The sequence below is a fragment of the Eleutherodactylus coqui genome, chromosome 9, assembly GCF_035609145.1.
Source record: "Eleutherodactylus coqui strain aEleCoq1 chromosome 9, aEleCoq1.hap1, whole genome shotgun sequence".
Taxonomy (NCBI): domain Eukaryota; kingdom Metazoa; phylum Chordata; class Amphibia; order Anura; family Eleutherodactylidae; genus Eleutherodactylus; species Eleutherodactylus coqui.
The window spans coordinates 37,859,186-37,868,880 of record NC_089845.1 but is presented as its reverse complement, the minus strand read 5'-3'; positions in this window follow the sequence as shown (position 1 = coordinate 37,868,880).

Below are 9,695 nucleotides of genomic sequence, written 5' to 3'. Positions count from 1 at the left end.
CGGTCCTGTAACATGATCTAAGGAGCAGTTAAGGCTAATGACCATGGCCGGATTTCTGCCGTGTTTCACGCAGCGGAAATCCCCGAAATTGTCCACATTGTAGCACAGCGGAAGTATAGCGTGAATACGCTTCCCCGCATACCACCGGCATGTCATGCGGGACTTCACACAGTGAATCCGGGAGGTAAGTATAGGGTGTTTGGGGGGGCACCGTGACAGACTCCGCTGCCGAATTCCGCTGGCGGAGTCCGACACGGCTGTAGGCATGAGGCCTTATAAGTGGACTTTTAAAAAGTTTGTTTTGGCCAGTTCGCCGAAGTTTTGCAAAAGTTCTGTTTGATTTGAAGGAGTTTTAACCAAACTGGAAGTTCACCAAAATCCCTAAAATTGGTGTACAACATTGTCTAATGCATCTTTTAGGCAAGACGATGCTCATGTGACCCATCGAAGGAGCGATTCTCATTTATTTTTCGGTGGCTTGCATTTAAAGCAAATGATTATCGTTCACTTTTGCTCATTTTAATGATTTTTTGAATAATAATCGTTCTATCTGAATGCACCTTTAGAGCCATTAAAGGGGTTGTCCCGCGTCGAAAGCTAAAATTTTTTTTTTTGCCCAGTCCCCCAGTACCTGTAAAGGAAAAACGCTGCCATGTGTTAGTAAAAAAAAAAAAATTCCCTTACCCGAATCCCCGTTCAGCTACTTTAAAAAATCTTCTGTCCAAGATGGCTGCCGCTGGTCTTCTCCCACAGTGCACCACGGGTCTTCTCCCATGGTGCATTGTGGATGTTCTTCTACTGTCTGCGTTCCACTGCTGATTACAGCCACCCCATTGGCTGATCGGCACCATGTGACGGGGGCGGAGCTACGCGATGATGCCGAGAAGGGGGAGGAGCCAGGACGCAGCTCGTGACCCCGGAGCCTCCAGGAGATGGTTTTTCTCTGCACAAGCGCGACTGTTGCAGCGACCAGAGAAGAAGGCTTCAGTCGTGGCCATGGAGACGGGGACGCCAGCACCGGAGGGGGTAAGTGTATAACTTCTGTATGGCTCATATTTTATGCACGATGTATTTTACAAAGTGCATTAATATGGCCATACAGAAGTGCTTACCCCCACTTGCTGCCGCGGGACAACCCCTTTAAGCTCTGTATAACACGCTGGGAGTGTTATATGGGGCGTCTATGACTTTTAGGCCTCATGTCCATGAGGAAATTTGGGCCCGCACAGATTACCCGTGCAGACATGAGACCAGAAAATAGATTATACTCACCTGTTCGGATGCTGCGGATCTCCCCTCCGTCATGGCCGGGACTTTTATCTTCTGTCCGGCGGATGTGCTCAGCACACTGGCAGCGTGCCGCGCGCCTGCACTTTTTTTTCAAACTCCTGCGGTCCTGTGGCACAGCACAAAAACAGCTGCGGGTGTGCAGCAAGACCGGACGCTTCCATTGACATCAATAGAAGCCGTGGGAGCCGTCCCTGTGGGAGATTCGCAGGAAAATGGAGCATGCTGCAATTTCTTCCTGTGCATGCGACCCGTTTGGCCGCCCTTTATTGGGGCGATGTCCCCACTCAGGTAGGTCTGTGTCACTAACCCTAGTAGAATATAGGGAGAGGTGCTAATCTGTGGTAATTCACCTGGTGTTCCCTATCCTTCTGGGTCAGTTGCCCACACGAACATCACACCGCCGCTCAGAATCCTTAGTGATGAGCTGACCACCTCCGGCTGTCAGAGCAGCAGGGCCTGACGTCATTATAGGGGATAGAAGTGGAAGTGCCATAGCTGCCTTTCCTCCCATTGAAGTAACTATTACACGTCATCATAAGGGACAGCAGCAGAAGTGTCATCAATGGAAGCTGAAGCCGGCTATTACAATTCCTGCACTTCTGTCTCTTACACCGCCTCCTTCTAGCGCCAACCTACAGAATGTTTTACTTGCTGTGGATTACAGCAAGTGGCACATGGCTGGCAAGGATGTACCACATGTAACAACAGGTTTGTGCCACTTACCACATTTGGCACATCGACTCCTACCTGAGATTGCCGGATAGAGCACTGGTCTTAGATAAATGTGCCCCTAAGGCCTTATTGACATGACAATATATGCGCAGGTATTTAACCGCGTCAAAGAAAGGCACCAAAAAATCGTGACCATCCGAAGCCGTGGATTCCAATGTATTCATTCACACAGATGACTTTTATGTGCATAAAAAAATTGCGCCGGAAAAACAGCACATTGGCGTCTGTTTTCGGTCACCAATTTCATACGCCGTGTCAAAGATTGGTCTTGCCATATCTTTTGCCGAAATACGCAAGAAGCTCCCATAAACTTCTATAGAAGCAGAAAAAAAGGGAGGGGCGGAGTTTAGCTGCGTCCAACGCTGAGAAAAGAAGAACGCCGGCTCTATTTGAGCATTAGTAGTCACTCTGAGGATTTCTGTCGCCCAAAGGATATTGATTTTTTGCCATTACACAACATTTTTTCCCGTCACATGTAGGGCTATTTTTTAGTTTCCTTTCTCACTGAATTTAGTTTTATTAGAGGTAAAAAAAAATAATTAAACTTATAGTTGTTTATTTTTAAAAGTAGTATAAAATAAAAGCACAGGAATGGGGTTTTTATTGGACATTTTGATATATAATGTCTATAGTCTGTTTACAGGGGTGCATGCGGTGACGGTTTACATTGGCGTTATCACTGATTGTTATCTGTGGTGTTAAATAGGACTGCAGTTCACATCACTATCTGTCCTAAGGGTTATCACTTTGTGTTATCAGTGGTATTACATAGGACTGCAGGTGACATTGCCATGTCTCCATCTCATTGTTATCACTGCGTGTTTTCTCAGTCCTCTGCAGTCCTATGTAACAACACAGATAATATACAGAGATAACGCTGAAGACAGATAACGATGTCACCTGCAGTCCTATGTAACACCACAGATAACACAGTAATAATGCTGGGGAGAGATAGGGATGTCACCTGCAGTCCTATGTACCACCACTGATCACAAACAGTGATAATCTTTTTATTATAAAAATTAAAAAAAACATTACAGGGTGTATAAAATAAATATATCTATATATATACACAGACACACACACATTTCCCTGCCCATCCCCTGGTCCACTGCCAATACCTGCCAATCATGCCTATGAACATAAAATCACGGAGGTGTGGGAAAAAACAAAGACATTATTCACAGAAAAAGCCAAAAATACAATACCTGAAGGTCTGCAAAGCAGACACGGTCGCCATCGGCACAATCGCCATAAGGCAGGCACAATCGCCATCGGCACAATCGCCGTAGGGCAGGCGCAATGGCCATAAGCCCTGGACATATGCAGTCAGACAGACAATAAAGTGGAGGAGCAGCTTGTTCTTGGCAGGCTAATATGCAGTCACCCACTCAACCCAGCCCAGATTGGGGAGGAGTGACTGCATATTCTAATAGCCTGCACATGTGAACGATACCAAAGATGCCAGCCATAGATGGATGGTGACCCACCATACAGGATATCAACCCTGGCTGATATAACAGCGGGTTGCCCTGTATCTCTAAGGTGGGCCACACTGGCTGACATCTTGGGCTCCCCCACCAACTAGCAAACTACATACAAAAGTACTAATGCATACTAATAAAATGCGGGTGTTGGTACTGCATTTTGGCCAAAACGCGCCTGCCCTACAGCGATTGTGCCAATGGCGATTGTGCCTGCCTTATGGCGATCGTGCCTATGGCGACCGTGTCTGCTTTGCAGACCTTCAGGTATTGTATTTTTGGCTTTTTCTGTGAATAATGCTTATGAACATAGTTTAGTTTTTCTTCTTTTTTAAATACACCCACAGAATGTAATATTAACCTCCCAATAAAACTCAACATAATGCCCCCCACGAAAACACATAATACCACCCATGAAACATGATACCACCCACGAAAAACACGTAATACCATCCATGAAACATGATACCACCCACGAAAACACATAATACCACCCATGAAACATACCACCCATGAAAACACATAATACCACCCATGAAACATGATACCACCCATGAAAACACATAATACCACCCATGAAACATGATACCACCCACGAAAAAACCATAACACATAATACCACCCACAAACCCATATAATGCATAATAATCCACAGCCTAAATATACAGAAAAATAAATAAATAACCAAAATATAACCATTACCTCCATCCCTGGTTCGGGACCCGTAAGCCTTTCATTCAACTTTTAACTTAAAACAAAACAAAAACCTAGGGTGAAAGAATCCAGCCCCCCACCGGGAAACAGTTCTTCAGGCTAGGGAACCCCAAAGCAAAAACCCCTCCAAAGGAAGGCTGCTCGAGGCCTACCCAACCTTTCAAACTCCAGAGAACGCACCTTCACCAGGTCACCAAGAATATTCCTACTTACCTCGTCCTCGAGGACGATTTTATGCTGCGCCGATACTAAACACCGTGCGCTCCACGTGTAATACCTAACCACTAGACTTACTAAGAATAAAGTGCAGCGGTCCCTGCCACCCAGATCTCAGAATGCTCCATAACACCACTCGGCGTAGGTAAGGTCAGCCAGCCGAGGCCAACCAATGGAAGCCCCTACCCTCTTGTATACCTCTATATTAAAGGGACAATGAAGCAGGAAATGGTCCATGCTCTCCAGAGTGTTGCCACATGTCTCCCGGGGACAACCCCTGTCCTCGGTGTTCTTGTGCTTCAAGTTGTCCCCCACATACAGCTTACCATGGAAGCAGCGCCAGGTCAAGTCCCAATACTTTCAGGGGATTCTTACTGAATTTCAAAGAAACAAACCCACCCTCAAATCCTCACTTGGGCAGTCTCTGAGGGCCAATGGATTCTGAAAGTGGGTTGCCAAAACCCTCTGGTCCAGCACACACCTGGCCAGCGTCCTGACATCCCCCACCGTCAGCCCCCATTGGCGTAAAACCTTCAGAACCGGTGCAGCGTAAGCCGGAAGATGTCCATGCGGTGTACAAAAGTCCTTCACACGCCCTCCTGTCTACCACTGCTGGAAGAACGGCTGAAACCATCCCTTACAGGAGGATACCCACGGAGGAGCCCTCTCTTTCCAGAGGTTTGCGATATTAGCTTTCAAAAACGTATTCATGAGGAATACCACTGGGTTGACCATACCCAAGCCGCCTAGTCTCCTCGTACGGTAAGTAACTTCCCTCTTGACTGGGTTCAACCTATTCCCCCATAACAGCTGGAAGAACAGGCTGTAGACCCGTAACCTAAGAGGCTCTGGCAAAATGCAGACACTTCCCAGGTACATTAACAAAGGCAGCAGGTAAGTCTTGATCAAGCAAACCCTTTCTCTCAGGGTCAAAGACCACCCTTTCCATTGATCCACCTTTTGAGCGGCATTCCTCAACCTGCCTTCCCACTTTTTCTTGGGATAATTCCCTTGGTCGAAATCGATGCCTAAAGTTTTAGCGGAATCTTGGGGTTCTGGGAGAGCTTCCGGAAGATCAAAAGCAGGATCTCCCCCTCCCAGCCAGAGACTCTCACACTTTTCCCAATTTATCTTTGACCCGGAGAAACAAAGATAGTAACGTCATCAGCATACGCCACTGTCCTCAAGGCCGGGTCCGGTACCCCTGGGTCCATCCTCACCCCCGCCAACGCTCCCCCATCTACCCTTGTGAGGAAAGGATCAACAGCGAACGTGTAAAGCAAGAGGCTCAGAGGGCATCCCGGACGGACTCCAGACCCGACTACAAAAGGACGGCCAACCCAACCGTTCACGAGCGGGAAACTCTCGGCCCCTGAATACAATGTTTTTAACCATTTTACGAACCCCACCGGCAGACCGTATCTCAAAAGGACAGACCAAAGGTACTCGTGGTTTACTCAATCAAACGCTTTAGCCTGATCCAGGGAAAGTAAAAACCCCTTCCAGAGACCCGCCCTGCCCTGCTCCACAGCCTCCCGGACACTCAGCACGGCGCTAAACGTGCTTCGACCGGGAACAGAGCAGTGCTGAGCCCCAGAAAGGATCTGGGGTGCAAATTTCACCAACCTACTGAACAGCACTTTTGTCAGAGTATTTCTGTCCACATTGAGGAGCGCTATGGGACGCCAATTCTCAATATGGAGCGGATCTTTACCCTTTGACAGAATAATTAGGGCCGACTTCCTCATTGACTCTGGCAGAATGCCCGAGGATAGACATTCATTAAAAACCTCGGTCAAAAGGGGAACCAAAATTTCCTTAAAGGCTTTATAAAACTCAGATGTTAAGCCGTCTGGGCCTGGCGACTTTTTGGACCGAAGCCCATCAATCGCCAGTCCGACTTCCTCTTCCGTAATTGCTTCTGTCAAAACGCCAAGAGAGGGGTCTACTCCTGGTTCGGGAACGGTTTCTGCCAGGAAAGTCGAGATTCCATCCCGATTAAGTTCTTTCCCACCCAAGAGATGCGAGAAGAAGGATCTGACGACCTCCAGGATCCCTGATCTGGACCTTTTCAGGGAGCCCGTACTGTCTAGCACACCCGTAACCAATTTACAACTCACTGACATCTTACAGTTCTTGTAGGGGTCAGGCGAGCGGTACTTCCCAAAGTCCCTCTCAAGAACCAAAGATGCGTGTCTATCATACTGACATCTCTTGAGAAAGGATTTCACTCTGGAGATCTCCTCGCGGCTACCTCCAGTCGAGACCAAACGCTCGAGTTTCCTCCTCAGGCTCTGATACATACGCTTTCTGTTCAGGCTTCTGAGGTTGGAGATCTGTCGGAAGAACCTTCTTACCCGATGTTTGAACATCTCCCACCACTCTGCCTTACTGCTGCATAGGCCCAGTAGCGGTTCCTGGCTCTGAAGAAAATCCTCAAAGGACCATCTTATTTCCGTTTCTTCCAGGAGTGACGAATTCAACTTCCATAAACCTTTGCCCATCCGAGGGGTCTCTGTGACATTCTGAGAAAAAAGAATCATACAGTGGTCGGAGAACTCCACCTCCACCACTGATAACGGTGAGGAGACGGCTTCCTCCTTTAAATAAAACCTATCTATCCTAGACCTGTGATAACTGCCTCTAAACCAAGTGAATCCCGTGCGCCCTGGGGTGTGCCGAACGTGGACATCCACAAGGCGTGCCTCACTAACTACGCTATTTAACGAGACACTATCATAGCCTAGCTGGTTATTGGAACCTCCTCTATGACAGAGCCTCGTGACATTATTAAAGTCTCCTCCAAAGACCACTTGCCGGCTTGTAAAAAGGTAAGGCTTAATTCTCATAAAGAGGTCTTTGCGCCCCCCCTCCCCTTTCACTGGGGTCCATAGATGTTAATAAGACGCAACTCTTGACCTCCCATGAGAATATCCAAGATCAGGCACCTCCCCATTTCCAGCTCGATAACCCGTCTGCATTCTACCTGTGCGATCTTAAAAAGGACTGCCACCCCGCTATACGGCTCAGCCGCAAGAGACCAATAGGAGGCTCCTCACCTCCACTCACGCTTGGCTTTGTACATGACCGACAAATCTGTCAGCCTGGTCTTTTGCAAAAATAAAATGTCAGCTTCAACTCAGCTGAGAAAATCAAAGGCCGCAAACCTAGCCGCATCTGACTTAATGCTAGAAAATGGATTAGGTAGATTATTGATCTTCCGTGAGGACTGCATCATGGCCTCTTTATGTTTAATATGTTTTTATCAGGTTTTTCATGTGTTAACACACGTACACAGCAGAGAACAAATAACAGGGGTAGGGCAGTCGTTTGTATCATGCCCCTTAGGGCTAGGGTAGTGGAGTTGCTCAAGAGCGATTCTTGTAACAAAGTTCAATCAACCAAGTCAGCCGTTGTTTTCTTCTTAGAGACTTCTTGAGTTCAGCCCATCATGGCAACTAACCGTTATGTCCGATATGTTCACGTGCCTTGTTTAACTAACTCAGTATAGAGCTAAATATGTCTAACATCGGGATAGTACCCAACATAGAGTAGGCGAAAAAGAAACAGTAGCCAGGTGGGTTGGTTTGGGGGATGGCGGGAAGAGAGTGGGGATAATGGAAGGGATTTACAGGGTGGGGATGGATGTGGACTGAGGAGGAGGCGTGCTCATCTGAACTCACCCCAGGCGCCCTTGACTGGCTCGGATTATTGCCTTTGGGTCGTTGTGCCTCGCCTCCGGGGTCGTGTCCCTCACCATCCCATCGCTAATTGGAACTGTGGCGAATCTCGGTACGCATTCCACATTGCCCAAGCTTGGACTTTGCGTCTGGGCCCTTCGGCTCCCTCGTCACCCATCTCTTCCATATACATTAGTTGGTTTAATTCCTGAACAAACTCCAGAGTGGGGGAGGGGTTAAGGTACTACACCAATGGCGTGGGATCACTGCCCTTGCAGCTGTGAGGAAGTGGCGCAAGAGCCCTTTTTTATTTGAAGCGAGTGGACCAGGGATAATTGACAGTAGCGCCATCTGTGGGGTGGCTTCTACAGTGGAGTGTGATATGTCTTCGTAGAGTTCAAAGACTTTGCTCCAGAAGGGCTGAACGAGTGCCCCACCAGATGTGTACCATGGTACCACGCTCAACCCTGCATCTCCAGCATTCCTCGGAGACCGAGGGATAGATGTGGTGTATTTTATCCGGGCATCTGTACCACCTAGAGAGGAGCTTGAAGTTCTTCTCCTGCGCTGCGCAGGCTAGGGGTAATTTATGTGCGAATATGAAGGCCCTCTCCCAATCGGAGTCCTGCATGCTCTCCGTCAGCCCCCCCTCCCAGCTCGATGTGTAACCCGGCAGGCCTGGTGTGAGCCTATCCAGGATGATTTTGTATAGTCGGGAAAGGACTCGAGTTGGAGGTTCGGCTCTTAGAAATAGCTCTTCGATGGGCTCGGCGGGGTTTCCGTATGTGTGTGACTCTAGTTGGGTTCTCCAGAACGAGGCCAATTGTAGGTACTCCATCCAGAGCAGTTTATGGTCAGGTCGGGATGCCTGTAGCTCGTTATAGGATGGTAGGCCTCTATTTCCTATGATCTGACAGCACCTGACATCGTCTTCTGCCCTCCACCCTAGGAAGCTCCGTCTCTCGCATCCTGGTGGGAATGCGGGGTTGTGGAATATCGGAGTCAGTGCTCCTCTGCGGAGTGTCAGTTCTCCTTTGGTCACCCGTCTATCCCATGTTTCTATGCAGTTCAATGTAATTGTCGTGTGTGGCAGGTTCGTAGGCCTGGCTTCTTTTTTTATCCATGGTAGTAGTCTAAGGTGGGACTAAATCTATGCCGCTTCCATACCCACCCATTGTTTTGCGGGTGCCTGGTGGTGCCAGTCTATCAGTCTGGTAAGGACCGCAGCTGTGTGGTATATCTTGAGGTCTGGGAGGCCCACTCCCCCTCTGGATTTTGGGCATGACATAGTTCTATAACTGATGCGGCTACATCTCGTTCTCCACACGAATCTGCGGAATGTCTGATGCAGCTGTTTGAAGTACTGGGCCGGCAGCTTAATTGGCAGGGCTTGAAATAGGTATAAGAACTTTGGGGTCACGTCCATTATCAGGACATTTATCCGTCCGAACCAGCTTAATTGTTTAGTGGCATATCCTTTTAGTTCTTTTGTCACTTTTTCTAGTAGTGGGATGTAGTTAAGCTTATATAGCGCCGAGGTATCTGCCTCTAGATGGACTCCTAGATATTGGATGGAGGT